The following is a 20,486-nucleotide window of genomic DNA, read 5'->3' as shown; positions in this document are numbered from 1 at the left end:
CACACACACACGCTCGAGGGAGGGAGGGAGGGAAAAAGAGAGGGAGGGTGAGAATAATGAGGTGGCCTCCTTTCATATTAATCTCTGTTTCCTTTGTCTTGTTTTGAGACTGAGTGTGTAGCCCACGCTGCCTCAGACGCCTGCCCCCGCCTCTTGAGTGATGGGATTACTAACACAAAGTGCTTGTGCCCCGCTTTGTTTTGAAAGTAAGCTCTGCTTCACCCCAGGCTCAAAAGTCTAGTGTTCTCATGGACTGAAAACTGTGATATAACCACTAAGATTATTCAAGACTAATAGGGGAAATAGGGACGTGTCCATGAGAAGTTAAAAGGGAGGGTATAAAAACCATCAAGGACAAAAGCCAGGTGTGGTGATGCATGTTCATAATCCCAGAAAATGGGGTGGGGAGGGTTAGACAGGAGGTGCACAAGTTGGAGGCCAATCTGAGCTACATAGCAAAACTCTGTCTCAATCAAGTGAAACGAAAACAACATTAAAAATGGCCCCAGTTTATATACATGTACGTAGACCCATGTATCCATTTGGATCTTTTAAAAATACACTTTTATAGGCATACCAGAAAGGCTGGGAAAGAGCCGATCATGATATTTGTGGAAAGGTAATGTGGATAATTTTAGAATGCTGTTAGGGTTTTCCAAACTTTTTTTTTTTTACAACAAATATAGGCTATTTTTATGTTCAACAGAGCAATTACAAAGGAAATACCTTGGAGATAATTTTCCCGATAATTTCCCGATATTCCAGAGAGCCAGACCACTTGCTTCAAGGCTTCATCTTGTCCTGAGTAGTAAGTGACTGAGTTAGAAAGCACAGCCCCATCCTACCCTTCTTTTAGTCCTTCCTCCCAAAGTAGAGATGGCTAAAATGTAAGTCACCAGCAAACTGTAAGCAGGACCTAGGGAGGATGTGAGCAGAGAAAGTTCTAGGAGGGGAGGGGAGGTACTGGGAAAGTCTAGAGACCTCTGCTGGGTAGGAAATGTCAGGGCCTGGATGAACCTTACAACAGACCTAGGCATACAGCCCTCCAGAGAGCAGCTGGGCTGGGCTCCCCTCTACCACACCCTGTTTACCTGACTATGGAATGTGTTTCATTCAAGAGTGATGTCTAATCCTATGAGCCTCAGTCCCCGCCCGATCTAGTCCAACCAGCTGAAGTTGGAGAACACGTTTTGGGCACAGGGAAGTGAAGTTAGGAACATGTTTTGGCACAGGGGTGTGAGGTGGTATGCAGGGTAGGTGTCATTGGCTCTACCCAAGTCCTCCTCTGCCACCCAATCAGGAGAACCTGTTGTAGCAGTCCTTTGGAAGAGAGGAGTGGGACATAACCTCAGACCCAGGAAACATGGGACAGGTCATATCTAATGGCATGACACCCAAAGTCTGTAGGAATGGATCTGTATTTGTGACCTATAGGGCCTCTCCAACCCACCTTTCCCAGTTCCCACCACAACTTTTCTGTCCCTAGCCCTTTTCCCATGTCTAAAACTTACTTATGTTTTTTTTCAGGCCCCCACTCGCTTCGGCCATATTTCATATATGTGTGTACACTGTCACTGTCTTCAGACACACCAGAAGAAGGCATCGGATCCCCATTACAGATGGTTGTGAGCCACCATGTGGTTGCTGGGAATTGAACTCAGGACCTCTGGAAGAGCAGTCGGTGCTCTGAACCACTGTGCCATCTCTCCAGCCCTTACATATATTTCTTATAACATGATTTTCTTGCTTGAGACTATCTAATGTACATGTGTGTGTTTGGGTGCAGATGGAATCCAGAGATTCTTGTTCAGGTGTCATCCTTGAGGATCTACTGCCATGTCCCTGCTCCAACTCCATATGGAAAAACCCCGACTAGAGGTGGGAAGGAATAAAGGAAGGACAGACTTGTACACAGGGAATCTGGGATTAGGTGGTCTGAGATGGTCTCCTGAGATGGAGAAGCCCCAGCACCTTGGAAACACAGCTGAGCAGGGAGATAGGACTATTACAGATAAACCAGGAGGCAAGGTTATTATGCACAGCTGGAGGAGGAAGAGGACGAGGAGGAAGAGGAAGAGGAAGAGGAAGAGGTTATAGCTAATCTCTGTAGGGGGTCAGTCTTTAGGCCATGAACATGGGGGTGGGGTAGATAGTGGGCATTTTCTTCACACACTATCAATATTCACACTCAGACCAGAGAAAGATTTTCTTGGTCCCTCTGAGCCTCCCCTGAGAGTAAGGCTTGGCCACTCCTGTAGGTTTGAGGTATTGGAACCTTGTCATGGCCATGCCTATGTCAACAGTACATGGTCACTCAGGACATGACTCACACCCTACAGTCTACCTCCTTGGAGACAGAGTCTCTCAGTGAACCTAGAGCTCACAGATTAGGGTAGACTGACTGACTCACAAGCCTCCTGTCTCCATTTCCCTCAGCACTGGGAGTGCAAAGCATGTTTTACTTTTGCAAGAGCTTCACTTATCCAGCTCCCCGACACCCATGAGTATTATCTTTCCTGTAACCCCACTTTCTGCTATCTACCCAGGTGTCGGAGCAAACTGCAGCCAGCTAAACCATCCCGAAATTAAGTGGGATTTTTGTGAGGGAGGAGGCAAGGAATTGTTGTAAAAGAGAAAAAGGGAAAGAGTGAAGAAAGAGACAGCTCTGCTCTTCAGATGATGAGTCTCCTTAACGTGCAATGAAGATGTCCTGTGGGTCATGATTAGAGGCAGGTGGACAGATAAGAAACTCATAATTGCATCCTGTGTGACTTACCCAAGAAAATGCCCAGTCTCTGATCCTCTCATGAATAAGTTCTGATGCCCACTGCAGTTTGGGATGCCGTGTGTGTGGAAGTTCCAACTCTGCATGAAGTGATATAGGATGTATTAGCTGCTTTTCTGGATGCTGTGGCAAAGTATCTGACAGAAACAACTATCGAGGTTATCATGACTCATGGTCTCTCCTCTCCTCTCCTCTCCTCTCCTCTCCTCTCCTCTCCTCTCCTCTCCTCTCCTCTCCTCTCCTCTCCTCCCCTCCCCTCCCCTCCCCTCCCCTCCTCTCCTCTCCTTACTTGCTTATTGCCATGTACTTGAGTAGAATGTTTTAGAGCCATATTGTTGAGGAGTCGCTGCACCTCAGTCAGGGTGTACAAGAGAGAGGACAAGGGTCTGCGGCTCAGGCATCACCTCCAGCAACATGCCACGGTGACCTGTTACCTCTGCTACCACTGCCTCCCAAAGCTTCCACCATCTCCAAAAATACTGCCACTATTTGAAGAACATCTGAAACATTGGCTTTTGAGGATTCTCCCCATCCAAACCAGGGTCATGCCTATCTCATGATGTGGAATATAAGTAGTCCGTGCCTAAGAGTGCTCAGTCTTAACGATTCCAACATTGTTCAAGAGCCCTAAGTGGAAGTCTCTTCTGAGACTCAAGGAAGTACATATTTCCTTAAGTTATGATGGGACAGAGTAACATTCCCATCCCAAAGAGAATAGGAGGAAAACATGAAAGCGTCCAGCCAAAGCAAGACCAAAGACTGGCAGCATAAACATTGCATTCCACAGCTCCGTTTCCAGCTTCTGGGCTATGTGACATCATGATAGGAACTCCAGAAAGGATCAGGCAGCTCTGCTCCATGGCTTTCATTGTAGGCCACGCGGTCTCTTGAGCTGGCTCCATTCATTGCTTGGAGTTTCTTGTGTGGCTTTTCTGGGAGAGAGATGGACATATTTTCATTACAGATAGGGAGCCAAGGGCAGACCAGAGAAGTGAGTCTACCAGAGGCCATTTTGATGAATCTGTGCATTTCTTGGAGTTACTTACAAGAGCCTGGATGGAAGACCCAAACACTGCTGTATCACCGAATAGCCAATGGCTGAGCACAGACCCACAAGTGCTGTATCTCTGCAGACAGCTCAACGGCCATCTTTACAGTTTATAGATTGGAGAGGGAGCTGCTTTGTGAGCCTTATAATTCTGAGACTTGTGAGCTGTCCATGTCCTAAAACTTCAGGCGTCGTCTCCCATGGTGGAAGGTTTAATTGGGAACTTCTGGTGTTTTAACCACCTCTCTCCAGGAGAGGGATGCTTCAGTCTGGAGGGTACCATTCCATAGACACGCACATGTTGGAGATCTCCAGCATTCTGGATTCTTCACTGTAGCTGTGGTCTCACCTTCACAGATTCTTGCTTTACTCTCTCAGAGCTGCCACAAGGATCCTGACCCTTGCCTGCTGTGCACATTGTTTGTCCTTCCAGGCTTCTGTTTGGAGTCTTGGTGGAAACATTCATGATTCCATAACTCTTTTTTGTTTTGTTTTGTTTTGTTTTGTTTTGAGACAGGGTTTCTCTGTGTAGCCTTGGCTGTCCTGGAACTCACTTTGTAGACGAGGCTGGCCTCGAACTCAGAAATCCACCTGCCTCTGCCTCCCAAGTACTGGGATTACAGGCGTGTGCCACCACTGCCTGGCCTGATCTCATAACTCTTAACATCTTCATTTCTGCAAAAATCAATATCACATGGATAGCACTAAGGTCTATTATCAGATCAAATGGTAGCTGTGCCCTCTTGGACCAGAGAAACTGTCAGCTGAAACTGGGGAAGCTCTTACCCAGGTGACCTCACGCAAACAGGGAACCCTGTCTCTCATTCCTCAAAGCTAAGTCTTTCAGGAGACTTAAAACTTTACATGGACCTTATTTTTTTTCAACTTGTTATCAGTTCTCTGTGAATTTCACATCATGTACTCCAATCTCACTTATCTCCCTACCCCTCCATATCAGTCCTCTGCCCTTGAAACCTTCCCCCCAAAACAAACAAAACCAAACAAACCACCACCACAACAAGAATCTTGTCCTGGAGTCTGTAGTTTGTCAGAGTGTATCCCAAAGCATCCCTTTTGTCTATTCATCTTTACTTGCAAACATTCATTGCAATAAATCAGTCACTGGTGTAGTTAGAGGCCTCTGGCTTCTGCTACAATACTGGATCCTCACCAGGACTCCTCTTGGATATCTTCTTGTTGCCCTGTATCATGGAGATCCTACAGCATTGGATCTGCAGGACCAGTCCCTTTACGCACTCAAGCAGTTCATAGATGGGGTAGATGTGGGGCAACTCAAAGCCCTGGATCTCGGCCTGGTCAGTAAGTAGCCCACCAACTCTCCTGTACCCTCACGGCCAGGGTGAGCTCTCCAGCACTGGCCCTGGCTGGCTTACCCAATGATGTAGTTGAAAAGGGGCAGAGGCAATTCCCCAGCTCTCATGCATGCCCTCGGGGCCAGCTCCCTTGCACCTGCACCACCAAGGCCAGCTCTACTGTGCTGTCCTACCTGACCCTTTAATAGGTGGAGCCTGGTTAATTCCTGAGATGCCATTAAGACATTTTTCCCTTAGTGTCCAATTGACTTCCTCTTAGAGATATTCATCTAAAAACCAGGCTCTCTGCCTGCAACTTTAAACACAGACTCCTTTCCTGGCTGCACTGTACATTTTCAGGTCTTTATGCTTGCAATCTGATCCCAATTCTTACTGTAAACCTGGCTAAAAGCAGCCAGCAATAACCATGCCAAATCTTGATTGCTGTCCTGTCTTAACTGTCTCTCTGCCATATTAATGCGTGTAAATTCAGCCTCACTCAGAGTCTCAGAACACAAGCAAAATATAGATTAACTATTTTCTCAGACTGTAACATACCTGGCTTCTAATCCTGTTGCTGATAGAATCCATGTTCCCACCTGAGAGCTCATGAGCTTAGTCTCTGTCCACATTTCTGTTTGTACTTGGGCCTTTTGAACACCCACCAGAACCACTCATTAGGCTTTGCTTACAGTATTCTATGTTTTCTCTTGTCCTTTCTTCAAAATCTCCCAAATCCAAGCTCATGGCCAAGGGTAGAGTCACAACACCAACGACAGTTCTCTGTTCTTTTTCTGTCAATTATTGTCACTGTGAACAAACACCCAACTGAACAATCTAAGAGGGGAAACCTTTCTTTGGTTCCCAGTTTCAGAGAGTTTGTTCTATGGTTTCTTGACCACACACTTGGCAATAGGAGGGTATGGTAAAGGATCCTCTTTACCTCGAGGCAGGCAAGAAGAGGGAAGGAAACGGACCTGGAACCACACATCACCTTCAAAGGTACACACAGACTTAGTGACCCATCTCCTCCGACCAGTCCCCACCTCCTGACATTGCTACTACAAAACCAGAATAGCAGCACCATTTAGAAACCAAGCATTCAATATACAGGCCTGTTTCTGGGGGTGGGGGCATTCCATATCCAAACATAAAGTAGGTTAGCAGCTGCAGTATACAGGGTAAACAGATGCCATGAAGTCGGTGCTGCATGGAGAGGAATACCCTCATCTAAAAGCATTTGCCTGAAAACTTATGCTGATAGACAGGTCATCTCTGCTTAAAGACAATAGAGAGTCATGAGAGTGAAGGAGACAGAAAATGAGCACTGCTCATCATATAGTGGGGAAAGTAAGTTAAGGCAATACTGATGGTACTGTGAGAATCTAAATCTAAATCTCCATATTTGCATATGTTTATGTCTTTCTATGTTTCTACCATTTTTATGAAGAGGGAGAAGCCGAAGCGGGTGGAGAGTGGTTTTAATTTAATACCTGAAAGATGAATGAGACCTGGGTGCTGGTGACAAAGATGACTCAAAGCACTGGGGGCAGCCCTGCCCTGGTAACAGGTTTTGAATCCTCTGCCTGTGGTGTTGGAAGGAGAGAGCGAGAGCTCAGCGGTGAAGAACAGACACTGCTCTTATAGAAGACCCAAGTATGGTTCCCAGCACCACACTTTGTGGCTCGCAGATCCTGTAAATTCAGCTCCAGAGGTTCCAATACCCTCTTCTGTCTACCATGAGCACCCACACTCCCATGGCACACACACACATAAATAAAATCTCCAACAGCAAAAACCTCTCTCTGCCTTCTTGTTATCTTGAATTCCTCATAGAGCAGGGTTCTTTGTTCTGCCAATCTTTCTTTTACCACAAGAGAATCCTGGGGGAAATGTGTTCAGTGAGGGACTTAGGAAATCAAATTCAGACACAGTAGCTCTTTTCCTTGGCCATAACCATAAGTTACCGTACCATAACTCCCACCCTTCCCCATTACTCCTCCAAGCTATCTTAGGAGTTTGCCTTACAGCAACAGCTTTCCAAGTTTGGGCTGCTAATCCCTGGGATCCCTAGGGTCCAAACTATTTTCCCAGTCGTGTGTTGGTGCATGCTTGCAATCATTGCCTTTAGGAGGCTGAGATAGGATTGCTACAACTTTGAGGCTATCGTGGGCTACACAGTGAATTCCAAGCCAGCCTAGACTAACTGTCTGCATTAGATACCCTTCTTCCCGTAAAACTACTTTGTCAGTCACCCTCTTCAGTGTGCTGACATGGCAGGTGAAGCCTTAGCACATGATACAGCTCCAAAGTGGGCAGCATTCCTGTGTGCTTTGCCACAGGCTCACAGAAAAGAAGGCTCAGCTCCAGCTAAGACTGTCCTTGGCAAAGCAGGAATCAAGTCCTAAACTACTAAGTTACACCATGACCCCCAAGGACATCTTTTAAACGTTCTGTGTGATGAAAGTTCATGTCAACACTCAAGCTGTGCGGTATGCATATATACCGGCAGACGCGTAAATGGAACTGGAGACTGCTTTTAATGAAATGCTATTTTTACTTAGAAGAATGGTTGTCAATCAAACTTCGGGGTTTCAGGCTCCTTTATTTGACAACTTTTTTTTTTTTTTTTTTTTTTTGAAAAACAAAACAAAAAACTGGGGTGAGCTTGACAGTTCGAGTAAAATAGCTATTTATTGACAGGAATAGAAGTTAAGCTTTTACAAAAAAAAATAAGAATTTTGGAAGATGTCATGAGCTTGACAGTTAAAGTTTCTAGATCCTTAGGAATTTTTCGTTTGATTAGTTTGGTTGTTTTGTTTGTTTGTTTGTTTGTTTTGTTGTTGTTTTGTTTTGATAAGAGTGATAGCTATATTAATGAATGTGAGTTTTCGATGTCGTGTAATGAGCTGTTTCAATATTTAGACTATTTATGTGAATACATGAGCCAATGATATCCAAATGACAGAGAATGAAGTTACAAAATCATCCATTAAAAAGTTCACCTACAGCAGGGCCTGGGACGGTCACTTGGTAGTAACAGTTCTTGCCAAACACAAGTGTGAGAACCTGAGTTTGGATCTCCAGAAGCCCACACAAAGGCTGAATGGTTGTGGTAATCTGACTACAATAATTCCTGTCTCAGAAACATGGGGCCAAGCAAGCTAGCAAGACTAGCCTGACTGGAAACTTAAGGGTTCTTTGGAAAGTTGGTTGGATGGTGTTTTGCTGGGACACACACATGAAGGAACGTTTCGTGAAAGTGGACACAGGTGTGAAAGGCTAGGGCAGCCTCGTGAAGGCAGGTTTTGCTGAAGCTGACACGAGAGAGAGGATGTTCTGCTAAAGCAACCACATGAAAGGACGTGGGATAAAAGATTTTTGTTAATGACGTGTATGTATTGGTCTTCCTTACACTGTGTAGTTGAGCTGCATTTGTCGGGACTCCATAGAGAGAAATGCACCAGAAAGCTTCCGATGGTGTGCTGCAGTTCGTTGCCTCTTCCGAGGACTCGGTGTGATTGGATGCACGTGCCGAGGCAAGTCCCATAGGGGACACGTGATGTTTGGAAGTGTAAACAGGACTCCACGGAGTGATGTAGAGTGAGCTTGGTTTGTTGGTACAGCTAGCTGTGCATCCAATGCCTGTGGGTCTTAAGTCTTCTTTGATCTTCACTTCCCTGAGAAAGGCACAGCTGAGAACTTTTCTTGGTGTTCCTGTTGGTCTCTCTTGTTGGCTTGAGCTGAGGCTAAGGCCTGGCTGTCTCTGTTAGGCTGTGTCACTGCTGTTGCTCTACCAAACTGGATTGCTGGTGTATCTGTGAGGTGTTTGCCAGTGGATTGAGCTGCCGCTGCTAACCTGTGAACTGAACTTCTGATTTCCAGACAACACAGATGAGAGTTGCTCTAAAGAACCTTTCTAAACAGGTCCGCTCCCTCCCCTACCCCTGTATCCTTTCCTTCCACTGCTTCTGGTGGGTTAAAATGTTTAAAAACCATCATTAAAAATAAGATTTAAAAAAATAAAGTTACACTAGCTATATCGGCAAACTCTGGGTTTGATTGAGAGAGAGACCCTGACTCAGTGAGTAAGATGCAAGAATGATCAAAGATGAGTTCCAGCATCAACCTTGGGTCTCCCTACATGAACACTTCCACACATGCTTGCACATTCTCATGTGTTGTAAACAGCCTGCCTTCCAGCAACTCGGTGAGGCACATTTCCAATGTCGTTTTGGGTTGCATAGTGACAGGCACCCCCTTTAAAAGATCCTGGCTACACAAGATCTCTATCTCCATCTCGGTCATTCTTTCTGTTTCCTAGTCTGTCTGTGTCTGTGTCTGTGTCTGTGTCTGTGTCTGTGTCTGTGTCTGTGTCTGTGTCTGTGTCTGTGTCTGTGTCTGTGTCTGTCTCTCTCTGTCTCTGTCTCTCTGTCTCTGTCTCTCCCCCTCTCTCTCATGTCCGCACTCCAAGATGGCCTTTTGTTCTCCCTCCTCCCTCAATAAACTTCTGCTTGATCTGTTACATGGTGTGACTGTGTGGCTTTCCTTGACTCCAACCTGCCAAGCTACCTTTTACAGCTTTACCCTAATACCACATATGTGCAAAATCATATATACGAATCCACAATACACACATGAAAAATGGGGGGAAATTCCCTCACAGTTTAAGACAGTCTAGTGGCTTTTAACATGGTATAAAAAGTTCATAGATCTGGTTTCTAATTCTGCATGATTTCAGCTAAACTTTATGAAAGCTTCATGAGTCTGGCTGTAGCATCAGAGAGGAACGCACACAATTATCTGAAAAGGCATTAAACCATTTCTGCCCTTTCCAACTTCATATCTGCATGAAGCCAAATAGAAGTTTCAACCAGAACAAGACATTGAAACAGACTGAATATAGAAATGGACTTGAAAATTTAGGCATTTTCATGTGAAACCAAGCCCTAAGAGACAAGCAAAAGTTTAAATGATGCAGCTCTTCATTAGGTTTTGATTTTTTTTTTTTGGTCTTGGTTTGGAAAATACTGTTTTTTAATTATATTTTTAAAATATTTCTGTTTTATTTTAGAATAGGTTAGATAAAAATGATTAGTACAGACAAGTACATTTAGGGATACTCTTCAGAAATTTTTCAGAATATTAAAAATATTCCCCACTAGGTGGGGCTGATGAGAATAAAGAACAGATCCCCCCTCCCCCCCCCCACCCCCGTGGTGGGATGGGGGTGGGGAAGAGTGTGGATGGAGTGAGGGAGAGATGGGATTTGACATGGTACATTTATAGTATGAGATTTCTTAATAGCAGTATTTGTAGGCATTATAGAAAAAAAAACAAACAAAAACAGTAATAGACTGGAGCCTTAGTCAATAGGGTTTTTCACAGCCTGAAGAAGAAAGTGTATTGGACTTTGGGCTCTCTTTTCAATTCCTCCTGACAAAAGCTATGCACGTTCCACAAAGAAGCTAAGCAGCTAAGCAGATTAAAGAGAAGGTGCAGGAAAGAGGCCAGTCTTCTCCACTCTGTGTGCTAATAAGATGACAGGGACCTCTGGGGTTAATAGGTAAAGCTCTGAGGCATCTTTCTTTCTTTCTTTCTTTCTTTCTTTCTTTCTTTCTTTCTTTCTTTCTTTCTTTCTTTCTTTCTTTCTTTCTCTCTCTCTCTCTCTCTCTCTCTCTCTCTCTCTCTTTCTTTCTTTCTTTCTTTTTATTATTATTAATACTTGTTTTATTAGATATTTTCTTTATTTACATTTCAAATGCTATCCTGAAAGTTCCCCATACCCTCCCCCGCCCCTGCTCCCCTACCCACCCACTCCCACTTCTTGGCCCTGGCGTTCCCCTGTGCTGGGTCATATAAAGTTTGCAAGACCAAGGGGCCTCTTTTCCCAATGATGGCCGACTAGGCCATCTTCTGCTACATATGCAGCTAGAGACACACGCTCAGGGGGTGCTGGTTAGTTCATATTGTTGTTCCACCTATAGGGTTGCAGCCCCCTTCAGCTCCTTGGGTACTTTCTCTAGCTCCTCCACTGGGGGCTCTGTGTTCCATCCAATAGCTGACTGTGAGCATCCACTTCTGTGTTTGCCAGGCACTGGCATAGCCTCACAAGAGGCCGCTATATCAGGGTCCGAGGCATCGTTTTTGGAAGGAGTGCATTAGAGAGAAGCCTCCTTGCACCTGCACCCCCTGCTCAAAGCTCCCAGGAGTCTGAGGGAGTAGCTGGGGTGAGGCTGCTGGGTTACGTTGAGAGAATTGGCTGGGTCTCCGGGTGACAGGATAGCATAGATACCTTCAACTTGGTGTGAGGAGCTTCAAGTTGGGGGGAGCATGGGTAATGAGCAAGAGCTGAAACTGGGGGCTGGCTCAATAAGTGGGTTCCCGGGCTGCCAGAGGAGTGGGCATCATGTACTTCTGGTCCTGCGGGCTGGGCTTTAGTTGTGTTCTCTGATATTTATCCATGAGTCCATAGACACTTTTGCTAGGCACTCTGCACGCTGCTGTTGGGATTGCAGCCAATACTAGAGCAGTCATGATTTTACTCAGCCTTGAGTCCTTGAGTTTGGCAGAAACAGAAGTCTGTTCTGATAGACAACCTCATGCCAAGCCCCCACCCCCAACTTTGAAAGCTTGCAAGGTGCACTCAGTGTGTTCTCTAAGATGTCACGAATGGAACTAGTGGCTCATCCTCATGAAATAGAGATGGGAATTATGGCTTTGCAATGCTGACACAGAGTGACAGGGATAATGTTTAGCCATGGTTTCTCTTTTTGTTTCCCCTCTGCTCTGTCTTCTCTCCCCTGGTGCTTACTAAATATCTACAAAGTGAAGGGATGCTGAGGTAACAGGGCTTGAGAAGATACACGACTCCAGCCTGCTGTACGAGCTAACTACACCTGTGTGAACAGCAGGTTGCCATTGTCACCAGGAAGGACAGCAGAGGACAGGAACCAACTTTAGATCAAGATGGTTGTGGTGGCTATTCCTGGTTGTCAACTTGACGACATCTAGCATGAACTACAATCCAGAAGTGGAGAGCACATCTGTAAATCAGATCTTGAGGCATAGTGGACATGAAAAGTTTAGGCCCAGGCAAGGTAGTACATGCCTTTAATCCCAGGAGACAGAGACAAGCAGATCTCTGAGTTCAAGGCTAGCCTGGGGCAGAGCAAGTTCCAAATCCAGGTGTGGTGGTACACACCTTTAATCTAGGCCATACCTTCTGTTAGAGGCCTACATAATGACAATGGAAGAAGGAAGTGTTTGTTCTTTTGCTTGCACTTACTTGCCAGCATACCTGTTGGAACCTTCTTCTTCAGGATTCCAGCTTACACAGAAGAGCAGCTGAAATACCCAGCCTCATGGGACTGAGCAAGCACTAGATTCCCATTGTTGGGTTATTTGGACTGCAGGCTGTAAGTCATTACAATAAAATTCCTTAATATATACATTTTATAAATTCTGTGACCCTAGAGAACGCTGACTAAGACAGTGGTCAATAGAAGCATTCCAAGGAAGTGAGTTAAAGGTCAAGTTGTGGATGTTAAATCTCGGCATGATAGATATTTTGGGACAGACGATTCTTTGTTTTGGGGGACCATCCTGTACACTAAGGACATTTAGCAGCACCACTGGCTTCTACCCACTAGATGCAATTGTAGCTCTCCACCCATTGTGACAGTCAAGGATGGCTCCAGATGCTGTCCCTTGGGAGGCAAAATTACTTCCAAGTGAAAACTATTGGGGAAGCCCATCAAGTAGAGCATACTGAGTTGTGTAGATTGCAGTAAGTTGTTTTTACTTTAAGGAGATGTCAAATATTTTCAAGCAGGGGTAACACTGTATACTTTGCATTTTGAAAAGTGCATTCAGATTGCAGAGTGGTGGCTGGAGCAATGTCGATGCTCATTGTGATCGGAGGTGGTGTGATTACTAATGTCAATCCTCAACTTGACACAACCTAGAATTACTTGGGAAGAGAGTCCCAGAGAGGAATTATCTACATTGAATTGGCCTGTGGACAATTCTGTGCAAGACTGTCTTGATAAAGTTAATTGACACAGGAAAAACACACCCACTGTAGGCGGCACCAGTCCCTACACAAGGGTTCTGGAACTGTGTAAGAGTGGAGAAACATGCTGGGCGTGGTGGCGCACGCCTTTACTCCCAGCACTGGGGAGGCAGAGGCAAGCAGATTTCTGAGTTCGAGGCCAGACTGGTCTACAGAGTGAGTTCCAGGACAGCTAGGGCTATACAGAGAAACCCTGTCTCAGAAAACAAACAAACAAAAAAGAGTGAAGAAACATGAACACATTCATTTCTCTCTGCTCTTGACTGTGTGCTATGTGATAGCTGTTTCAAGTTCCTGCCCTCCTCATTTCCCTGGTATTATGGATTGTAATCTGGGACTGTGAGCTAAAAGAAATGCCTTTTCCCATTACCTTCTTCAGAGTATTTTACCACAGCTTTAGACAGGAAACAATGAGGGGAACCTATTTCAATTGTCCACCCCAAACCCAAGAAAGATGGCAGCTAAGGTTGGGCTGTGGACATCCAGAGATGGAGAGGAGGAGGTATGTAATAAACAATTTTGGAGCAGGATGTCCATCCAGGTCATGCTGATGGCTTGACATGGCAACCTCACCCTTAAGCAAGTGTCATGGTGGCTCCTTTGTTGCCTGGTAGAATGGAAGCGTTAGTTCAGGGGTTGAACTTCAAGCCTGACCACACATCTGCTTGCCAGGAGCTCTCATAAGAACTTGTTGTTGGAACTACCATTTGGTCTATGAAGGTGCAAACGGTGAGTACTTCTGAGTTAGGTTTCCCTGTCTTCCTTGATGCTTGTTGATGGCATGTCTCATAAGCACTGATTCTACTCAGGAAGCTCAGACACGCAGAGAGAGCAGCAGGCTGATCTTGGTCTCAGACGCTGACATCTCACACTGAACTCTCAAAAGCCACTGGAGATGCAAAATTCAGTCAATAGGACTGAAGACATAGCTCAACAGTTAAGAGCATTAACTGCTCTTGCAGAGGATCCTGGTTCAATGTCCCACCCTCAAATGAGTTTACAGCTGTCTGTAACTCCCATAACTCGAGACTTAGGGAATCCAATGCTTTCTCTTGGCCTCCACTGCTACTGCAAGCATGTGGTGCCCAGACAAAGATACACAATATAAAAGGAAACAAAAAAGTCTAGTCTGCATCCCCACTTCATGCGTCTCCCATGTGTGTATAGGGAGGTGGAGGTTTGTGGGGTGAAAGGATAGTTACAACTTCAGGAAAGGAACAAGATCACTTATTGATTTGAATAGCATCTGACCATGACCAAAAGTTGAAGAGTAATTAACAGGCACTGGGGAGGGGGACTGAAGTGGTGTAGTAAGAGCCTTGAGTGTTAGAGGAAACTGTGTAAACAGACATGAAAAACTCTAACCAAGTACCAGAGGCAGGAGTAAAGCCTGTTTGTTGGTTTTTAATTGCATAGACCATGGCTGCCAGGATTTTAAATTGTAGGTCTGTGAGCATGTAATTAAGTGAGAAACCCAGTTGGACCAACTGGGACACCAAGTTGATGATGCAGCTTGTGAGAACAGTCTTCTGATATTAAAATTCAGGTTTGGAGCTGTCTATGTCACCAACTCTATTTTACCTCTAGACCTCTAAGCTCCAGGGATGAATGACCGGCCCCTTCAGCATGCTTTTATGCTGTCTGTGTGAAAAGCCCTGTCTGAAGCTTGATGATGCTTCAGTGGAACATTTTTCTTGATGCCAAACACAGGTCTGTCATCTTAGCTCCATCACGAGCCACCCCTGTTACTCCTGAGGCTCCTGTAGTCTCTTCTGCCATGGCATTCTAGACATAGGGGTGAATGCAATAACTATGTTCTTCAATCTGTAAAAGGCCTGAGGACAACCTGGGAATGGTGATTTAGACTTGGAACCTCAGCATTCAGTAGTAAACTAAGACAGAGAATTCAAGACCAGCCTGAGCTACACAGTGGGTCTGAGATCAACCTGGCCTACATAGCAGGACCCTGACTCAACCAAGAAAACACAAAATCTGGGACTCGGCTGCTGGGTATTGCTAGGAAATGAGAGACCCTAGATGTCAGGCCCACAGCTCTTTCTGGAACAACCCCTAGGCCGCTTACTTGCCTCTAGCTCACCTTCTTCTTGTCTCCACATGTATTGCCCTCCCTGCCCCCTGCCACACACACACACACACACACACACACACACACACACACACACACACACATACCTTCAACAGGACTCTGTGCTGCCTCCCCAGCCTTTCTTCCTGTCAGAAGTGTGACTCTTACCATGCTTGTTTCATGTAGCCCAGGTAACCAAACGCCTTGTGAAAGGGCAGGTGACTGTTCACTTTTCAAGTCATGGGGAAAGCATTTGAACTTGGCAAATACACTTAGTGGACTATAATGGCCTGGAAGGGTTCTGCCCCTCCCCCAAAGTGAGCAATTTCCTCCTTCAGCTCTGCCTGCACAGGCCCATGACATCATAACGACCCCATGTGTTTATCTGTAATTATCTGGAGTGGCAGCCAGTCCTTTCAAGAGGTTCTTTGATCCAGTTCTAGAACACCCTCAAAGGTGGGAGGCCAGATGGAGGTCATCTTCCCAGAAGACAGGAACCAAGGCAGACAGCCTTGGGGTACACAGCAGGTGGCAAAATTGACCTAAAATGAAGACTAAGTGAGTGCAACCTTCTGGCCATCTCCTGACCCCGCGTTCTGTCAATTTGGGCTGTGCGGCTGCCCTAGCAGATAGAGAAATTACGAGAAGACCAGTGAAGGAAGGGATCTGTCAGAGTCGCTTAAAGATCTGTTCTGGCTTGGGGGATCAAGAAGTATTTACCCTGGATACCTCGGGCGCCTCGGTTTCAAATATTCCATTTGCTAGTATCGCCCACCCCTCGCTTTGCTGGTATGAAATTAGTCTTGTTATATAATCCAGGCTGGCCTAGAATTTAACAATCCTCCGGCATCCACCTTCTCAGCTCTGTGATTATACATGTGTACCAGCACATCTGGCTCTCAGCCTGCTTTATTTGATCACGCACTTACATTTATTTAAAAATTACACCTTATTTACACTGCGCGTGTGTGTGCGTGTACGTGTGCATGTGCAGGTCAGAGGATAGCTTGCAGGAGTTGGTCTCTCCTTCCACCATGTGGGTCCTGAGGCTTGAACTCAGAATGTCAGGCTCAGTGGCAGGCACCTTCGCTCACTAAATCATCCATTGCATACTTTTCAAACTTATACTCTGATCTGAGGTCTAAATACTGCCACATCACAATTATTTACAACTGGATCCCTTGCCCCTCTCCTTGCATCTAACTTGGAGTCCCTTGAATCCTTTCTTGGATGATCTACCCAGTCACGGGGGCCTGCAGGCTTTGTACCTGCGCGCGATGAGGCAGAACTGGAGTTAGATCACAGCTTTTAACACCGTGGTGTACACAGTACGACTTCACCTCCTTGGCCCCTCCCTGTACTCTTCATCTAGCAGTGGTGGCCTCTAACTCTGTCCTGGTACAGTTGTCCCTCTGTCAAGATCCTCAAGAGACTGTCTTGACGATTCCCAAATCTACAGATGCTCAAGTCCTGTCATACAAGGGTGTAGTATTCGGACACAACCTTTAACATATTCCTGTATATTAAATCTCCTTATTTATAGTACCTAATACCGGGAAAATGCTGTGTGGATAACTGCTATCCTGTGCTGCGTGAGAAAACAATTCTGTACAAGTCAGTACAGTCACACTGTTCCCCTCGTGTATTTTTGACCTGAGCTTGTTGGGATCCAGGGTCGAAGGTGCAGAACCCACCAATATGGAAACTGCCTGAACCTGATGTGTGCCCTGGGGTCTTTGCACTCAGGCGTCTCTTTCTCTGGAATGTTCTCTCTTTGGAGAAAGAGCAGGTTTACGTGCTGGCACCATAGACTTCCTGGGCCTTGGCTCGGTCTTTTCCTGACTTCTTTTTTTTAGGTTGCAGCCACCCCATCCCCCATCGAGCATCTCCTTCACTTAGGGTTCGCTCGTGACTCTTCCTGTAGCATTTCATGATCACTTGTACTTTCTGTTCACTGCCTGGCATATCCCCAAACTCAGTGTAAGCTCTACAAGGGCAGGGTCTTGTTTTGCTTGAGTTTTTATTTTTACTTCTAGCTATGTGCACATCCATGGCAGTTAGAAAAGGACACCAGATTCTCAGGAGCTTGACAGACAGTTGTGAGCTGCCAGATGTGGACACGAGGAAATATACGCAGGTCCTTTATGGGGGACGGCATGTGCTGGCAACCTCTGAACCATTTCTGCAGCCCCAAGAGCAGAGGTTTTGTGATTTTATTTGCTGTGGTATCCCAGAGTTCAGAACAGCGATGGGATTCTTGGAAGAAGATTATCAAATGTGAATGGACGTAGGTTTGAGCAAATGACTGAGTTTGTATTGTCCCCTGCTTCTAAAAGGAGGGATGAAAATTAAGCAGGAAAAGTATTGTAGATTAAAAAAAAAAAAAAAAAAAGATCACTAACAAAAGCCCAGGGCTTACTCAGTGTCTATTTTGAAATGCAGTAGGCACTTTGCTTGCATTTCCTTATTTAATAGCCTTTTATCTTTATTTCATAGACAAGGAAGTTGAGGCTTAAAAAACTGGAGTCACCTTTCAGGGTCACGAAGGAGTCAGGTCCATTTCCGTCTAAGACTCTTGTTTTGTTTGATTTTTTGTTTTCAACACAGGGTTTCTCTGTGTAGCCCTGGCTGTCCTGGAACTCCCTCTGTAGACCAGGTTGGCCTCGAACTCACAGAGATCTTTCTGCCTCTGCCTCTCCAGTTTTGGGATTAAAGGCTTTGACTACGTGGCCAGATCCAGGATGCTTTGTTCTCAAAACTTGCAGCTTAACCCTCGGTAATTGCCCAGAGTCATCTTGTGGGACAGATCTACAGGGTCTGCCTACCCTCCTCTTCTGTGGGCTCACCCCTCCATGGAAAACATCCGGGAAGTGCCCCTCATCTGGAGAGGCGGGGTGTGGTGGCAATGAGATGGGATGGCGGGATGAAAGGCTTTTCTTGCCCCTAACTTGTTATCTACTGCCTCCCCTCTCGTGTAGGCTGCTGTGTTAGAGCTATCTCCCAGCTCCAACACCCTGCCACAGGACACCTCACCTCACCAAGAACCCTGGTCCTAGGCTGTGGTTTAGACCACTCTGCTCCACAATTCAGTCCGCCCTGAAGGAAGTGTTAGGATCCCAGAGTCTCTCACCAACCACATAAATACTGATCTCAGTCAGACAGGGTTTATTGAATGCACACCCTAAGACTGGTTGATTAGAGCCGTAGAATTTAGGGGCTGAGGCTATGACGCCGAACATTTCTCAGGACCAGTTTAAAAAGGAAAAACAAAACAAAACAAAACCACAATGAGCCCATACGCAGGTGTGGGAATGTTGCCTAAGTGGTTGGCTCTGACTCAAGCTACTTTGACTAGCTAGTTCTAACTGACCTTTATTCTGATTGGCCCTACATGGCGCTTGCACTTGTTGAATTTCAAGATTAACAAACCTCAGAACATAGAGAAGAGATAAGGTATGTGGTCAGCATGACCCTGCTCTGAGTCAAGTTATCTTTCTGAGTTAATGTCTGACAGGCATATTACAGCAACAATATGAAGTAGCTGGTAGGCATGGAACAAAATGGCTACAGCTATGCCGGGGGTGGGGGAGGGGCGGACCTCAACAGGATTGCTGGGCTTCCCCCTCCCACACCTCTGCAGCTTGAACTCCAGGCTATGGATCTGAGTGGGAGGATGGCAGAGGCGAGTCTAATCCCTTCTCTAAAATGACACCGAGAGAGTGAGTGGTGTGGAGGCCTTCCCACCCTTCCAGGAGAGGCCTAGTCGGACCCAAAACATCTCAGGAGACTGTGTCAGAAGGACCTGTGCCCTTTAGCCCTTCCAGCCTCCTGCCAAAGAGTTACTTATTTGTTGGCCCTGAAATCATGTCACTTCAGTTACAAGTTCTAAATTAGAAAATCTTTTTCCTCCTTGAATAAACCAAACTACTTCAGAGGCTTGGACATTTTTCTCCATTCATTCATTCATTCTTTCATTCATCTGTTCATTTATTCATTCATTCATCTGTTCAACTCTGCCATAATTAGCTAGGTCTTGACAATTTAAATTGGTAATTGACAACTTGAGGGGAGTGTATTTATTTCTTAAAGTTCAAGAACAACTTACATTAGAATTTAAAAGAAAAATCACACTGTAGGGCAGGCAAGCTATAAATCCTAGCAGCTCCCTGGAGGAGGGAAATGGAGAAAATAGAAAGGGCCCTGCCTTTTGGAGATGGACAAGCAGCCACATGGCATCTGGGAGGTAGCAACTGAGAAAGGGTGAAAAAAAAAAAACCCAAAGAACCAGACAGAAAAGTAAACTGACATAGACGCCAAAGAGCCTTAAAAAAGCAAGAGGAGGCCGGGCGTGGTGGCACATGCCTTTAATCCCAGCACTCGGGAGGCAGAGGCAGGTGGATTTCTGAGTTTGAGACCAGCCTGGTCTACAGAGTGAGTTCCAGGACAGCCAGGGCTACCCAGAGAAACTCTGTCTCGAAAAACCAAATCAAACCAAACCATGAGAAGTACCACGGACAGCATGAAGTTCGATGTGGCTGCTTTGTCTCTCTTTCTCTCCCTCTCCCTCCCTCTTTCCCTCCTCCCCCACCTCTCTCTCATCTTTTAGTTCTTACATAAGAACTATTTTCTGAGCATCCCCACTGTGCCTCTTATGGACAGGGCAGCCACGCCATTTATATTCAGAAGCTCATATGAAGCCCTCTACAGTTTGAATGTCCCTCCCCAAGGTGAACTTTAATTACAAGCTAATTGTAATTGTGATTACAAGCTAAACTGTTGACAGGTGATAATGGCTGGGAGTGTCCCATCCTCCAGAACAGATTCATGTCATTCCTGTGGTTAATGAGTTCCTGATTTAAAAAAAAAAAAAAAAAAAGATTGACTACAGCACAACTTCCTCTGTCTGGACGGCTGTTTCCCTTTGGCAAACCCTAGTTTACCAAATCTTTTATCTCTTATACTAACGGGTAGACAGATGCTCTCAGGAATACAGCCAGGCTGGGCTGCGATTGTGGGGCTGCCTCTGGTTTGTATTGCACAAAGTAACAATAACTGGGACATTTTGGATGAATGAACAGATCAAGAAGAGCAGTAGTAAGTACAGCTCTGGGTGGGGTAGGTGCTGCATGCCCAAGATGCCAGCACTCTGGAGGCAGAGGCAGGATTGAGAGCTCAAGGCT

Source organism: Mus pahari, chromosome 7 (assembly GCF_900095145.1).
Source record: "Mus pahari chromosome 7, PAHARI_EIJ_v1.1, whole genome shotgun sequence".
NCBI classification, from domain to species: Eukaryota; Metazoa; Chordata; class Mammalia; order Rodentia; family Muridae; genus Mus; species Mus pahari.
Note: the sequence above shows the minus strand (reverse complement) of the source record.